This window comes from Saccopteryx bilineata, chromosome 2 (assembly GCF_036850765.1).
Source record: "Saccopteryx bilineata isolate mSacBil1 chromosome 2, mSacBil1_pri_phased_curated, whole genome shotgun sequence".
Lineage (NCBI taxonomy): Eukaryota > Metazoa > Chordata > Mammalia > Chiroptera > Emballonuridae > Saccopteryx > Saccopteryx bilineata.
Window position 1 is genome coordinate 123,971,338 of NC_089491.1, and position 15,763 is coordinate 123,987,100.

A 15,763-nucleotide genomic window follows, 5' to 3' on the forward strand; every position below is an offset into this window, starting at 1 on the left:
CCATTTGCTTCTCCACCCCCCACCCCCTCTTTCCTCTCTGTCTCTCTCTTCCCCTCCTGCAGCCAAGGCTCCATTGGAGCAAAGATGGCCCGGGCGCTGGGGATGGCTCCTTGGCCTCTGCCCCAGGCGCTAGAGTGGCTCTGGTCGCCGCAGAGCGACGCCCCGGAGGGGCAGAGCATCGCCCCCTGGTGGGCAGAGCTTCGCCCCTGGTGAGCGTGCCAGGTGGATCCTGGTCGGGCGCATGCGGGAGTCTGTCTGACTGTCTCTCCCTGTTTCCAGCTTCAAAAAAATACAAAAAATAAATAAAGAAAGAAAGAAAGAAAGAAAATAAAACTATAGAAAGTAAAGTGCCTCTCAGCTGAGCCAAAATAAAGGAAAATGTTGTTAATGAATGGGAAAAAGAATTTAATAACTAAGCTATAACAATTAAAATATAAGTACTGTGTAGACAGAGATGATGTCAGTATTGTTCACCATTGTATTTCTAACGCTGAGCATAATATTTGGCCCATTGTAGGAGCTCAGCAAATAATGTTTATAAATTAAGTAAATAACACAATTAGTGAATGAATCATCTTCCAAACAAAAATAAAATTTCCCCAGGAAATGAAAGACCAATTCAACAGAAGGCACTCACAGCTAAACATAACTCTTTAAGAACAACTAAATTTCTTTGCTTCTAATGTGCTTTCATCAAGGCCCCACATAGACAATAATTAGTTCTCACAAGGATAGTAATTTGTAACTGAATACAAATTAATAAATTCGCTTTCTGACACATTTGTCCCACATCCCATGAGATGTGGGGTATATCAACCAATTTTCTTAAGATTTCTTCAGAAAGATCTGACCATGTAGGTCCTTTGATTCAAAATTTTACCATTTCAGACAGCCATCTACGAGGCTTTGGTAAGTAACTGGCCTACTATAAGACCATGTGAAAACAAACAAACAAAAACCAACAAATAAAAACGAGCAATAGCATTAATAGAAACCTTGTCTCTGTGGGCACTGCCTTCATCAAGAAAAGAATCTCATGATTTTAATGTTCTGATGTGTTTAGGGAACTTTGGTCACCTCTTGTTTTTATGAATTTCTATCATAAGCACACTCAATGATGGTATATATCTGACCTTCATGAAGACCTATAAAAACATGGATTTTATGTTATCACTACAATCTTCTCTTGGAGTTGGCATTGTCTTAGGGAAGAAAGTAAGAAAGGTTACTATTTCATCCACAATCTGATGAAATCTACGCTGATTGTATACGTGTGTGCATGCAAGCACTTGTTCTTTCATTTAACCAAAATATTATATTTGAAATATGTGCCTATGGCCACTCAGCTTCTGCTGTGTTAAGCATATTGCAGTGAGGAGGATGTTGGCTAGTGACAGTTGATTTGATTAATTCTAGTGAACTGGTTTAGTTTGCTAGGGCTACCATAACAAAATACTACGCACTGAATGGCTTATTAAACAACAGAAGTTCCTATTCTCACAGTTTCAGAAGCCGAAAGCCCATGATCAAGGTGCTAACAGGGTTTGTTTACTGTGAAGCCTCTCTTTTCGACTTGCAGATGGCCACCATCTTGCTGCCTTCTCACATAGTCAACTCTCTATGCATCTGTGTTCCTGGTGTCTATTTATGTATTCATACTTCCTCTTATAAATTCACCAGATTAGATTACAGCTCACCACACTAGCGACCTCATTTTAACTTTAATCTCCTCTTTAAAGGTTTTATCTCCAAACACAGTCACATTCTACAGTTTTGAGCGTTAGGGGTTCAACAATGAATTTTGGGGGAAGAATTCAGCCCCAAATACTCATTTAATGGTGTAGTAACACCATTAGACAATTAGACAATATGAAGTATTATGGAGATATAAGCTTGAAAAAGCAGTGATAGAGGTACAAGGCAGAGTCATGTCTGTATGCATTCAGTAGGAGAGAGGGTAGAAATTAATGAAAGCAGATATGGAGGACTGGAATTGAAGGAAAGTGACCAATAAATGCAAAGGTAGCTCTACCTTAAGTACCAAGGTGATCTCTGCAGGAATATGTGATCACCAGATGTGGCTCTTTCCACCCCAGTCTTGTATAAATGAGGTCATTTCCCAAGTAAAGATGGATTTACCACAAAACTAATCAAATGTCACTTCACTGTACCTCAAGGCTCTTTCCAGGGCCATTGATCTAAATTTATATTCATAATTGTGTACTTCTTTTCTTTAAGAAGATTTTGGACTTCAAATAACCTGCATCTGTCTCTAATTGCAAATATTTTCAGCCATTAGCAGGGGAGGGAGGTTTGGAGCATTTATTGGACTAACCTCTTAGAAATTAGTATTTATTTGGACATATTATAACTCAAGTATTATATAAAATATGACTATTAAGTAATAGTCTTTTTTTAATTTTTTTATTTTATTTTAGAGGGGGGAGAGAGAGAGAGAGAGAGAAAGAGAGAGAGAGAGAGACAGAGAGAGAGACAGAGAGAAGGGGGCAGGAGCAGGAAGCATCAACTCCCATATGTGCCTTGACCGGGCAAGCCCAGGGTTTTGAACCGGCAACCTCAGTGTTCTAGGTCGAAGCTTGATCCACTGTGCCACCACAGGTCAGGCAATAGTCTTTTATTATAATGGCAGTGTAAAGCCAGTTGCCACAGCCATCATCATAGCTGCTTGGCCCATGTAGGTTCACATTGGATTCGGACAGATGGTAATTAAAGAATGGAGCCAATAACTGGTGGGCCATCATATTTAATCCTAGCTTGCACCCAGAGTGCAAGTAAAAACACACACTGGGCTCCAAAACCCACTCATTCAGTGCTCACAAAGCTACTGACTTATCTGAGTTTCCTAGAATTAAAGGTTTCTAGCTCACTACCCCTATTCACCTCTGTTCCCCATCTCCTTCCTTCTCTCTGCACAAACTCTGCACAAACTAGCTTCTCCCTCAGCACTCTGCCATCTTGGCTGCTTCTCCTGGCCTCCTCCACATGGCCTTTCTCTGCTCTCCTATGGCATAGGCTCCTCCTGGCATGTAATCACTCTTTTCCTGGAATAACGTGATCACTCTTCCTTTTAAAACCTTTTGGTGCAAAAGCCCTCCCCCAACACATATTAACATAATCATGCTCATCCCAAGCAAGAAGGGCAACTAATATTATCACCTGGGCAATGGGCTTCCACTTGGGCAGTGCCATCTTTAACAAAGTGAGCATAATATATTTTATCTGCCCAACAGGCAGCTACTACATTCTGCATTCTTGTAAATTTGAATCTTCTATCAGACCACAGGTGCTCAGAATGTCCTGGTCATGTAATGGTCTCTCTCTCTCACCCACCCACACCCACATACATACATACAAACACATATACCATATACAAATTTATTTTTGTGCCAGTAATCAAAACTGGTCAACAAGCTACAATTAATTTAAAAGGCAAATGGTATATGTCTACTAACTGTAGTTGAAAATATGTTTGAAGTCTTCTCATTTTCTTTATCTTCTTTCACTTCTCATACAGGTGAATTAATAGTTCCCTGTAAGTTCCCCAGGTGTGCACACTAGTAAACCCAGACAGTGTGACATTTGTTTTTTCTGACATTAGCCACAAAATTATTTCTTTACTTTCTCTGGGAAAAAAAAAAAGTGTCACCCTCTGTAAGTGACACAAAATACTATCGCCAAGTAAACTTTTCCAGAGGCATGACACATGATGAGAATCAGTTTCGTACTGATCATTTTCAAAGATTTCCTACATTTCATTTTCTTGGTTTTGTATGTATTCTTTCTGGGAACAACTTTGTAGTGAGAGACAGAAAGGTGACTCCTGGTTGAAAGGCAAAAGGAGGAAGTAAAATGAGATTGGTGAAGCAAAGTAGTTCAATTTACCTAACAAAGCAAAAAAAAAAAAAATGAGTGAATCTTAAAGCACTGTAATCAGCCATGTTTCTTAAAATGCTTGGGTTACACTGAGTCCCACTCACACTATGGTAATTATAAGCTGCCATCATGCAGAAGTGCTACATTCCTTGATACTTTTTTTTTTAATGTCAGTTTGTAATCCGAAGAAAAATTAAAAACCTTACTTTTTAGGACTTTCTAAAATAAACCCACAAAAGCACCAAGCCTGTTAAAATTACTGTTCTGCTTTCGGGGAAAAGTATCCCAGGTGGTATTTTATCTCGGCAGCATCCATTTTTAAAGTTGGACAAAATGAAAGGAGCAATAGTACTTCATGTAAGGGCAGACCAATGACAGTTTTTGGAGAAAGCTGAAAATTTTTTGAGAACCTTTGAGACTTTATTCCAGATAAACATAAACCACACTAAGGATCATCACCAATAGTGTTACCTTAATAAAAGATCACTGCAAAAAAATTGTGGTATCAACTACCATGTTTATGATGCTGATAATAAGGCATAGAGGTTTGCTCTCTCTTATTTAATAAGAATACAAAACTCATATCAAGTGGGGTGTTTCATGCTAATGGCAGCATTTCCAATTAAATTGCCAGTACACATCCCTTTGAGATGGCATCATTCTTTATTATTATTATTATTATTATTATTATTATTCTGAAGTTGGAAATGGGGAGGTAGTCAGACAGACTCCCACATGCGCCTGACCGGGATCCACCTGGCATGCCTACCAGGGGGGTGATGCTCTGCCTATCTGGGGCATTGCTCTGTTGTAACCAGAGCCATTCTAGTGCCTGAGGCAGAGGTCACAGAGCCATCCCCAGCACCCGGGCCAACGTTGCTCCAATGGAGCCTTGGCTGCAGGAGGGGAAGAGAGAGACAGAGAGGAAGGACAGGGGGAGGGGTGAAGAAGCAGATGGGCGCTTCTTCTGTGTGCCCTGGCCGGGAATCAAACCCGGGACTCCTGCACGCCAGGCCGAGGCTCTACCACTAAGCCAACCGGCCAGGGCCTTCATTCTTTATTTTAACAACTACTTCTAAACCATGCACCTTAAAGCAGTGATCTCTAACCCCCGGGTCGCGGACCAGTACCGGTCCGTGGGCCATTTGGTACCGGTCCCCAGAGAAAGAATAAATAACTTACATTATTTCCGTTTTATTTATATTTAAGTATGAATGATGTTTTATTTATTTATTTATTTATTTATTTATTTATTTATTTATTTATTTTGTATTTTTCTGAAGCTGGAAACGGGGAGAGACAGTCAGACAGACTCCCGCATGCGTCCAACCGGGATCCACCTGGCACGCCCACCAGGGGGTGACGGTCTGCCCCTCAGGGGCGTCGCTCCGCCCCGACCAGAGCCACTCTAGCGCCTGGGGCAGAGGCCAAGGAGCCATCCCCAGCGCCTGGGCCATCTTTGCTCCAATGGAGCCTCGCTGCGGGAGGGGAAGAGAGAGACAGAGAGGAAGGAGAGGGGGAGGGGTGGAGAAGCAGATGGGCGCTTCTCCTATGTGCCCTGGCCGGGAATCGAACCCGGAACTTCTGCACACCAGGCCGACACTCCACCACTGAGCCAACTGGCCAGGAATGATGTTTTATTTTTTAAAAAATGACCAGATTCCTGGCCCTGGCCGGTTGGCTCAGTGGTAGAGTGTCGGCCTGGGGTGCAGAAGTCCCGGGTTCGATTCCCGGCCAGGGCACATAGGAGAAGCGCCCATCTGCTTCTCCACCCCTCCCCCTCTCCTTCCTCTCTGTCTCTCTCTTCCCCTCCCGCAGCGAGGCTCCATTGGAGCAAAGATGGCCCGGCTCTGGGGATGGCTCCTTGGCCGCTGCCCCAGGCACTAGAGTGGCTCTGGTCGCAACGGAGCGATGCCCTGGAGGGGCAGAGCATCGCCCCCTGGTGGGCAGAGCGTCGCCCCCTGGTGGGCGTGCTGGGTGGATCCCGGTCAGGCGCATGCGGGAGTCTGTCTGACTGTCTCTCCCCGTTTCCAGCTTCAGAAAAATACTAAATAAATAAATAAATAAATAAATAAATAAATAAAAATAAATAAATAAAAATGACCAGATTCCCTCTGTTACCTCCGTCTAAGACTCACTCTTGACACTTGTCTTGGTCATGTGATACAGTTATCCATCCCACCCTAAAGATCAGTCTGTGAAAATATTTTCTGACATTAAACTGGTCCGTGGCCCCAAAAAGGTTGGGGACTACTGCCTTAGAGCCTTTATATTGCTTAGCTTGTGAAAGAAAAATGAAACATCAGTCAAAACATAATAGGCAAAACTCTACTGAGAAAACTTCTTAGCATAACAAAATCCATGAGTTCAAGGCTCCCAAGGTTTACAAGGAGATTCTGCCCAGAACGTAAAGAAATCTTTGAATGATGGAGGCAGATCTCTGAAAAATCCATAAATGTGCCTTTCTTCATATACTTTAAGCTAGATCTAAGAAAGTACACTAAGAAATTGAAGCCAGATCTTTTGTGGTCCCAGTTCATGAAAAGTCTGGGTGATATCAAACAAATCTTCAGCCTCAGTTTCCAGAAATGAGGTCCCTTCCAACTCCAACTTTCTGCAACAAGTTCCATTAAAGATGACAAAAACCAGGTCACTTCATGAATTCAGTGCAATTCAGGACACAATTTCCAATAATAACTTCTTTCTCTCCCTTATGAAATATATCTCATTCTTCTGTGTGGCCCCTGTTTCTACATCCAAAGAGGGGAAAGGGTGTGAAAGGCAGAACTGGGTTTGCATCTCATCTGTAATTCCCCCTCCCTGTGTGACCTTGAATAAAGTATTTAACTTTTGAAATTCCAGTTTCTTCATTTACAAAAAGAGAATAATAGTCTTTATCTTATAAGGCAGGGATGGATATTTCTACTCCATATTTTATTGTGCCTTCAATCTAATCACATTCAATCACTAGTATTTATTATGTGTGTGCATGCACACACACACAAATACACACATACATTCACTCTTATGTATTACACCTGCATTGAACAATTTTCATCAGGCTAAAACTAAAAATGGGAATCAACAATTCTCATGTCATTAAATCAAGATTAGAATTGCACTTAACTGTGGGTTCATTCATAGTGATATATCAGATTTGCACTCCAGGATGCCAGTGGAGCATTAACATTCCTTATTATACTGTTCACTATCACTACCAAGAACCCAGCATAAGCATTATCTGACTGGCAAGGTCTTCCATAGCTAGGTAGGGTGGACCCCCACAGAGGTCTAGTCTGCCAATCTACTGCCAGTTTTGATAAATTAGAAATGTAATTAAATCGTTTTTTTTACAACGAACTGGAATAGCATCAGGTCTGGTAGGTATTAAGAATGCACTTGATTTTATTTTATCTCTTTAACTCACCATTCCAGATTACTTAATCTAGCTAAATAATAGAGCCAAAGCATGGGACATCTATATATCTCAAGTGTAGATTCCAGCTCAAGGCTCCTACATCCTAAGAAAACTTTTCTTCATCTCTGCTATTCCCTTGGCCTCAATGTTTTTAATACCTTGCTCTTCAATTTTGCCACCCAACTTCTCTTCAGAGTAGCCCATGCTCTCTGTCCTCACTTCCTGGGTATTTCTCAAAGGGCTGTAATCTGGCCACATCCATACAACTTTTCTAAAATTGTCCTTGTGATGATGGTCATCAATGATCCCCTGTGGCCAAATCCAACAGCCTTCCTTAGCGGCCGTTCACTTTGAGCTTTCCCAGGAATCCGAAACTGCTGTCTTCTAGAATCCCTGTCCTCTGGGCCTGTGTTAACCCTGCATGTTCATGATTCTTTTGGCTGACTTGCCTCCCTTCTCTTTCTCAGGCTTTTTTTTCCCTAGCCAACCCCAAATTTGAGAAATCCTTAACTTCTTAGTGTCCATTTTCAAAGATAATTTTATAGATTTCAACAGTGGTAAATGTAACTCTAAGCAAGTGACTTCTCAGTATTTCAATCTCAAGGAGTCTAAATGTACTTCGTTATCCCCCTCATGAACCTGCTATTAGTGACATGTTTCCAAGTTCACAGAATACAACCACTGTCTTATAGTTACCCACACTCCAAATCTCTGAGTTCCTTTGTTTCCTTTCAAATTAGTTATTCTAGGTCAATTCTTGCTCCATTCATGTCTGTTTTCTCTTCCTTCCCACTGTAGTTGCCCTAATTTATAAAAATTGTAGAATGAATTTGAGAGAGGACAGATTTTTCAATTCTAGTCACTTTCTGTTTCAAGTTCTCTGACAAATTAATTCCAAGTTAAGCATCTGAAAACGTGTCTATGATCATTTTCATTTCTTTGCTCAAACACCTTTTGTAACATTATTTTTAGATTAAAAACTAATCATTAGAATAGCTGATATTTATTAAACATTTGCTTAGTAAGTCCTAGGTAATATGTCAAACACTACATATCAATTACCTCCTTAACTATTATCATAGATGTTATTTTGCAGTTATATGTGTAATTTATTAGTTAATATATATCTCCCCTATTAGAACATAAACTCCTATGAGTTCTAGGACTTGAAATACAGGCACTCAAATACTATCTACTAATTGAATGAATAAATGAAATCATTATCATTATATGATTTTATCTCTTTTATCGTTATAGTCAAAAGTCTTACTAATTTCATATGTCCCTAACATATATTGTATTATAATTACTATGCTTGTGTTAAATTTGGTTAATGACAACAAATCAATTCTAGCTAGATGACTTTTATTTCTACTAAGGACCTGTACTAGAATATTTCCAGGTCATAAATGAACAAACCAGGCAAAATTAAACACTAGGAATATTTGTGCTGCCCACTGGCACAGGAACAGCAGCAATATAAATGCTATGCCTCCATATATAAACCCAACATATTATGGAAATCTTTCTCCCAATTCCCTCTCTCGAGAAATGTAAGCAACTTGGAAATAATATGCTTAGTGTTCAGCCCATGCTTATGAGGTTACAACAGCCAATCCATTCATTAGCTGAATTAATTTATCTGATCTTCCAGTCTGTGCAAGATTTTTCATGTTCTGCCCCTCTCTTGTGCAGCTCTCTCTCTTTTTTTTTTTTTTTTTTTTTTTTACAAGGACAGAGAGTCAGAGAGAGGGATAGTTAGGGGCAGACAGACAGGAACGGAGAGAGATGAGAAGCATCAATCATCAGTTTTTCGTTGGGACTCCTTAGTTGTTCATTGATTGCTTTCTCATATGTGCCTTGACCGCAGGCCTTCAGCAGACCGAGTAACCCCTTGCTCGAGCCAGTAACCTTGGGTCCAAACTGGTGAGCTTTTTTTTTGTTGTTATTCAAACCAGATGAGCCCGCGCTCAAACTGGCGACCTGGGGTCTTAAACGTGGGTCCTTCTGCATCCCAGTCTGACACTCTATCCACTGCACCACCACCTGGTCAGGCTTGTGCAGCTCTCTTAAGTTCAAGCCCCTTTTCTTTGATAAAAACTGAATTAATAAGTGATTGCTCCTCCAAGAACCTTGAAAGGAGCTTGTTCAAGCAACATTTTTTTCTTATTTAGCACTTATTCAGTAGAACAAAATACCTCCCAACAGGAATCAGACATAGATCTTGCATTCAGAGTTACAGGTGACCAAAGGCATAGCTATACTGTGATGGAAATTCATGATAGGAATATATTTATTTCAGTTGAAAGGATCCTAAAGGACTTCATGGAGAATTTGTGTATAATATGTTTAATAAAAAATAAGTAAGATTCGAGTATTCTGGGATAAGAAAAAGGATGTATTCCAAGGTGAATAGCATTAGCCAAGATGTGGAAGTCTAAAAAATCTTGTGATGTATATAAGAAACATTAGGCAGCAAAATTTAATTATAATGATTAAACAGATTATTATTGTTATATTCTTTTTGAAATATACAGGTATATTGATGATTCTATTCTACATCAGTTAAGTGATATTTTTACTGTGATAATACCACTTTCCAAATATTAGTCTCTGACTATTGTTTTTGTGTTCAGTATGTCCACTGTTTTTGTCACCTAATTTGTCACCTAATAAGGCTTAGAGTTTTGTGAATTTCAAATATTGAGCAGCAAGAGGACATATTTTGCATAAATGTTTAAATCTTAAACACAAATTCATAACTCTGGGCAATATAGACAACTGAGGTAACTGGAATCTCTCTAGGTCAAGTTTTAGTCCAAATTTTGTTTTCAAAATAGTCTGAAAAAAACTTGACTTTGGGGCTAAACATCTCTGGGTTGATACTTTGTTTTGTTTTTCCTTCTGACTTAGTTGTTATTTTAGTTGATTTTGGTTTAAGTTTTCCACCCTTGGATATGTGCTGTAAATCAGGCTTATGGTATTTTACATTCCAGTGATGCTTTATCTTGGCCATACAACTGCTATCTTATCTAAATCCCACAGCTGTGTCACTTCCTAACAACCACCATTCCTGCAAGAGAGCTGTTGCTGTTAATTGGCAGGAATGAAACAGATGAGCACTAAGAAGCTAGCCTGAAGGATGTGCTACACAAAGAGTCCATTTACATTGTCCTCCAAAACTATTGAAGCTAGCAAAGGCAGGGCAGGACACTCCATCAGAAATACATGAAGTCTTATGGTCTCCCACCCAGAATTTTACAACTGAAATTGGATGGAGCCAAGCTGCCTGTTGGCCAATCTAAATAACAGTCTTACCTACAAAAACATTGAAAAGTAATTTGAAATCTCTAGCAAATTTTTCTGATGAGTTAGTTGCCAAAGAAGAATTCTGTCATAAGTCACAGTGAAGCATCTTAAAATTCACTTTTCTCCTCTCCTCTTCCACAGCACAGATATCATAGCAGCAACTCCAAAGTCTAGTGACTCGCTACTCAAAGTGTGATCTGTGGACTAGTAGCACTGGCATCACCTGGAAGCTTGTTAGAAATTCACTCTTTCAGGTCACGGCCAGACCTTCTGAATCAGAATCTATTCACAAGACCTCAAGGTGGTTTATATGCACATAATGCTTTGAAAAACACTGCTTTTGTCCATTGATTCTCACACCATAGTGCACACAAGAATGACCAGAAAACATTATTGTTGGTCAAAAAAGTTTATAAATATGATATATAGGTTTGCTCACTCATAGTTTGCATTGGGTATGGGGGACAGGTTGTAAGCAGGCAGGGTTGTAATACCCTAAGGCTTAATTTTAAGACTAAGTCTTTCCCACCCTAAGTGACTTTGTATCAGAGACTTCCTTATTTGTATATTGGATTAAAGGTTTTGATCTCTACACTATAAAATGGGGCAGACTGAGAGCTTGCTCTCTCTCAGTTCCTGAGATTAGCATTAGAGAGGAGAGCAGAGAAAGGCCAGGTGGAGGAGAGGAGAAGCAGCCAAGATGGTGAAGTGCTGAAGGAGAAGCCAGTTTGTGCAGTTTGAACAGAGAGAAGGAGATGGGGAACAGAGGCGAATAATGCTGGTGAGGTACAAACCTTTGATTCTAGGAAACTTGGATAAATTAGTGGCTTTGGGAGCCCTGAATGGAAAGGGAAGTGTTTTCCCACTGTGTGTGTTTCTTGCCCGCCGGGTGCAAGCTAGGATTAAAGCTAATGGCCCACCAGTTCTTGGCTTTGTTGTTTCATTACCGTCTGTCCAAAGCTAATGCGAACCTGCACTGGCCAGGCGGCTGTGATGGTGGCTGTGGCTACTGGCTTTATAATTATTCTAGTACCAATCCTTGGGCTCCACTTTGAGTTTCTGAACCAGTAGGCCAGTTATTCGGGTACCACCATGACTTGATAACCAGAATCTCAGACTTTGATCATAATTCATGAAAAATAAAATTTCTTTATCTCACCATGTACTCTTTTTTTCTCAATTTCCTTCCTTCTCTGCACTTTTTAATGTAAGACAATTCAGCATGTCTGAACTTATGTGCTTGCATTTGTTGATTACTGTCTTTTACTTTAATTAGTCTTTCTATAACTTCTGTTCTTCCTCAATGTCACAGTCTCCCTTGTGATTGTCTAAGCCTCACTCAAAATTTCTCAGTATTTACTTAATAAAAATATCCTGAAGCTCAAGCTAGAATAAGACACTCAATGCTGGAAATTTTCAGGTAACTCTATAGCTTAAGGTTTACCAAAGGTATGCAAGCCAAAGAAAAACTGGTGACTAATCTCTCAAAAAAGAATTATAAAATATTTTTTTGTTCTGACCTCCCTTCCCTTTTGGTTACTGAATCAGGGTAAAGGTGAACAGATCAATTCAAGGTTAAGCAAGTAGAAGAGATGTTAGCAAAGAAAAAATATAAATGTGGGGAATAGTGATGAAGACACGTCCCTAATAATGAAAAACATAGACATATACAGGGAGATAATATAGTTTCAGAAAAGAACATTGGACTTGAAGCCATAGAATGTAAATTCAAGTTCTTTTTTGAGTCCTCATGGGCACTGTGACTTTCAGCATACAATAATATCTTCCAATGATTTTTAGTTCTTGTCTATAAAATACAGATAACACCTACACAACTTGCCTCACAAGGCATTTGCAGAGTTCAATTATTCTTGATAAAACCAAGTCTTAAATAAGATATTAATTGCATAAGCATTTGCTGAATAAATTAGGAGGCTATGCATATAAAGAAAGAATAGAAGATAGTCCTGTTAAAAGACCACTGTTTAATGATGGACATATATTAATACAACTGAATTAGTGAATATTGTGCTAAAAGCATAACTAAGCCACCGTGAGGACCTTGAGGAATGAACACATTTTTAAAAAGATGGGCAGGAATGTTCATTATGAATGCTTATGTTCTTGCCATTGTTATGCTAAAATTATTTATTTCATTCTAATATTAAGATTAATTCTGCTGGAATAATGACAGATATTGATAATAATAACATTTATAATTAGTCCAGCAAAATTTTTGTATTATTGGTTTGTTGGGGGAAAAAAAGTGCTAGTAAATGGGAAGTGTTGCAGTTTGATGAAGACAGAGAAAGACAAATGCAGAGAGTGGTGGGAGGCTTTTTTCCATTCCATTATACCAACACTCAGATGGCAAAGTTACTAAATATTTAGCATTAGTCAGGCTTCATTCCAAAATAAGATAATACAAGCCTCTCATTAGAATACAAACTCTCATTATAAGCAAAGAGATGGTCTGATTTGTTCAATACTGTACCCCCAGTGACTAGAATGTTACCAGGGACATCAATGGATCTCAATAAGCATTTGCTGAGTGAATACATAAAAGGATACGTTCTGTATGAAGCTAATGACTGGCCAGTTACAGATGCATACATGTTCTCTTCTGTACGTGAACAGTATATTTGAAGTCAATACATACCATTCTAGGTTTTAAACATGGACTAACTTTACAAATAGTGAACATCTTCAAATTATAATTTGTATTTAAAACAATGAATCTCCATCTACCTATTATTTAAAGAAAAAGATACCAGAATTTTAAGATTCTCTTGTTAAAGGTATTGCTTTATGAATTTTAATTGCTTTCATATATATCCCTTCTCACTTTTCTTTGGGGTACTGGTAATAGATGAAGTTAAATAACATTTTAAAGAAGGATTTCTGTGACTTTTTATCTTAACACATTTCTTCTGTAAGTAATAGTTTTTCTTGACTTTTCATGCATTGCATTATGCAACTGCCAGAGTCATTTCTCATCTACAGAATGAAGGTGTTGAGAAAGATGATGATGGGGCCCTCTCACTCTCACTGATACCCTGTGCACCCTGTAGCTTCCTCTGCATGATTTCTTTAATGAAATCGTGGCTATAAAAGGCTTTGGAGAACAAATAAGTAAACACGAGTAATTGTGCAATTATTTTCTTTTATCTTTCATTTTAATTGTATATAGCTCTCATTTTAAAAATAAAAAAAGAAGAAGAAACTACCGAACAGCTTTTCTTTTAAAGGGTATCAAAATTACTATGGGGAGAAAAAGAGATTGTTGTATATAATGCAAAAATGAAATATAGGTAAACATAATATTCACCATATCTATAATTAGTATTATAGCTGTTCCTCTAAATCTACTATTAAGGAGAGCATTCTCTGTGGACCTCAATTTGAAAGATATTTTATTTCAAATGACTTTTCACAACTTGACTACTCCTAAAAGTCCAAGGATAATTGCAGTAACATACACACACACACACACACACACACACACACACGGCTAATGCAAAAGAGTATGTCTAAAATCTTCTACAAGATCTCAGTATACAATAGGGAAATAATGTAAGGATAAAGGAGTAGGTTCCAGTCCTCAGTAGAGCTCTTGCATCTGAGACTACAAACATAGAATGCGGTAAATTATCTGCAAAGATAACCACCAACAATTCTTCCCATCCCTTTCCAATTGATTTTCCATTTCCCTTGAATCTGAGCTGGCCCTGGGACTTGTCTGAACAGCAGAATAGGGATAGAAGCAAGAGTTCTGGCTTTAAGTAAGCTGGTAGCTTCCACTTTCACCCACTTGAATCCTGACCTACCACATAAGAAGTCAGTTACTTGGCAAGAGAGAGAGGCCACGTGAAGAGAGGACTGGAGGTTGTGAGGGAAAAAGGACCACCTAGACCTCCTAGACCTTCTATTCCAACTGAAGCTACCAGGATCTTCCAGCCTAGAGAGCCATTCTAAGAAAGTCACATGAAGCAGAAAAAGCTGCTGTGCCAAGTCCGGCTGACATGTCAGAATCACGAGCAAATCACTGAAATAACTAACTAACAACTAAAACTAGAAATGAAAAACTAAAACAATGAGTAAATCAGTGAATATTCAAGTTGTTCATTCTGTTACATGTATTAAACAACTATATCCTATTGGCCGGGAACAAGAGGACTGAATAGAACACCTTCCTGGAAGAGCTTGCCATCCTATGAGAGTAACCCTCACATAAACTACTCGCAAGAAGCACACAAGAATCTGTATTAGAGACACATCTGTCTCTAATACAGATGGTGCCAAAAGAGGGTGTAGATCCATCAAGTACCTACCCTCCCAGAAGCTGATCTGCAGCCTAGTCCAAGGGAAGAGTCAGAGAGGATGTGACATTTCAGCTCTATTTTGAAAGCTGGGTTGCAGTGTCTCAAGCCAAGATGTGTTACTGAGGGGGTGATACATTCCTATAAATCAGTTTCATTTCTGCAGGAAGTTTAAGGTTTTTCTTAAAGCCTGAACTACATGAATTGGGTTTGTGAATATTACCTGCTAAGAGATTAGTGTTTTTCCAAAGTTAGACAGATAAGAGAAAATATATTCTTAATTGTAGTAAAAACTTGTTGTTTCCAAAAGTCTCACTCTGCCCCTAACTTTGTGACCTATAAAATAGCCAAGAAAAATTCATATGACAAGGCAATAGCTTATTATAAACAAGAGTATATGCTTTCTCTTTCTTCTTTTGTAAAAAAAATGCTAAATAATTTTTTTTAATTCAATAAAAATAAATTTATTATTAATTTTAATGGGGTGACATTGATAAATCAGGGTACATATGTTCAGAGAAAACATTTCCAGGTTATTTTGACATTTGATTATGTTGCATACCCATCACCCAAAGTCAAATTGTCTTCTGTCACCTTTTATCTGGTTTTCTTTGTGCCCCTCCCCTCCCCTCTCAAATCCCCCTTCCTCTCCTCCCCACCATAACAACCACCCTCTTGTCCATGTCTCTGAGTCTCATTTTTATGTCCCACCTATGTATGAAATCATATACTTCTTAGTTTTTTCTGATTTACTTATTTCACTCAGTATAATTTTATCAAGGTCCATCCATGTTATTGTAAATGATCTGATGTCATCATTTCT

General features: G+C 38.9%; 1 non-coding gene across 1 annotated transcript; it reads left to right on the plus strand.

Annotated features, from left to right (window-relative positions):
* Positions 1-5,560: 5,560 nt before the first annotated feature.
* Positions 5,561-5,636, plus strand: TRNAP-GGG (transfer RNA proline (anticodon GGG)). Its single transcript has one exon. It is a non-coding gene; the product is annotated as a tRNA-Pro (tRNA).
* Positions 5,637-15,763: the final 10,127 nt, after the last annotated feature.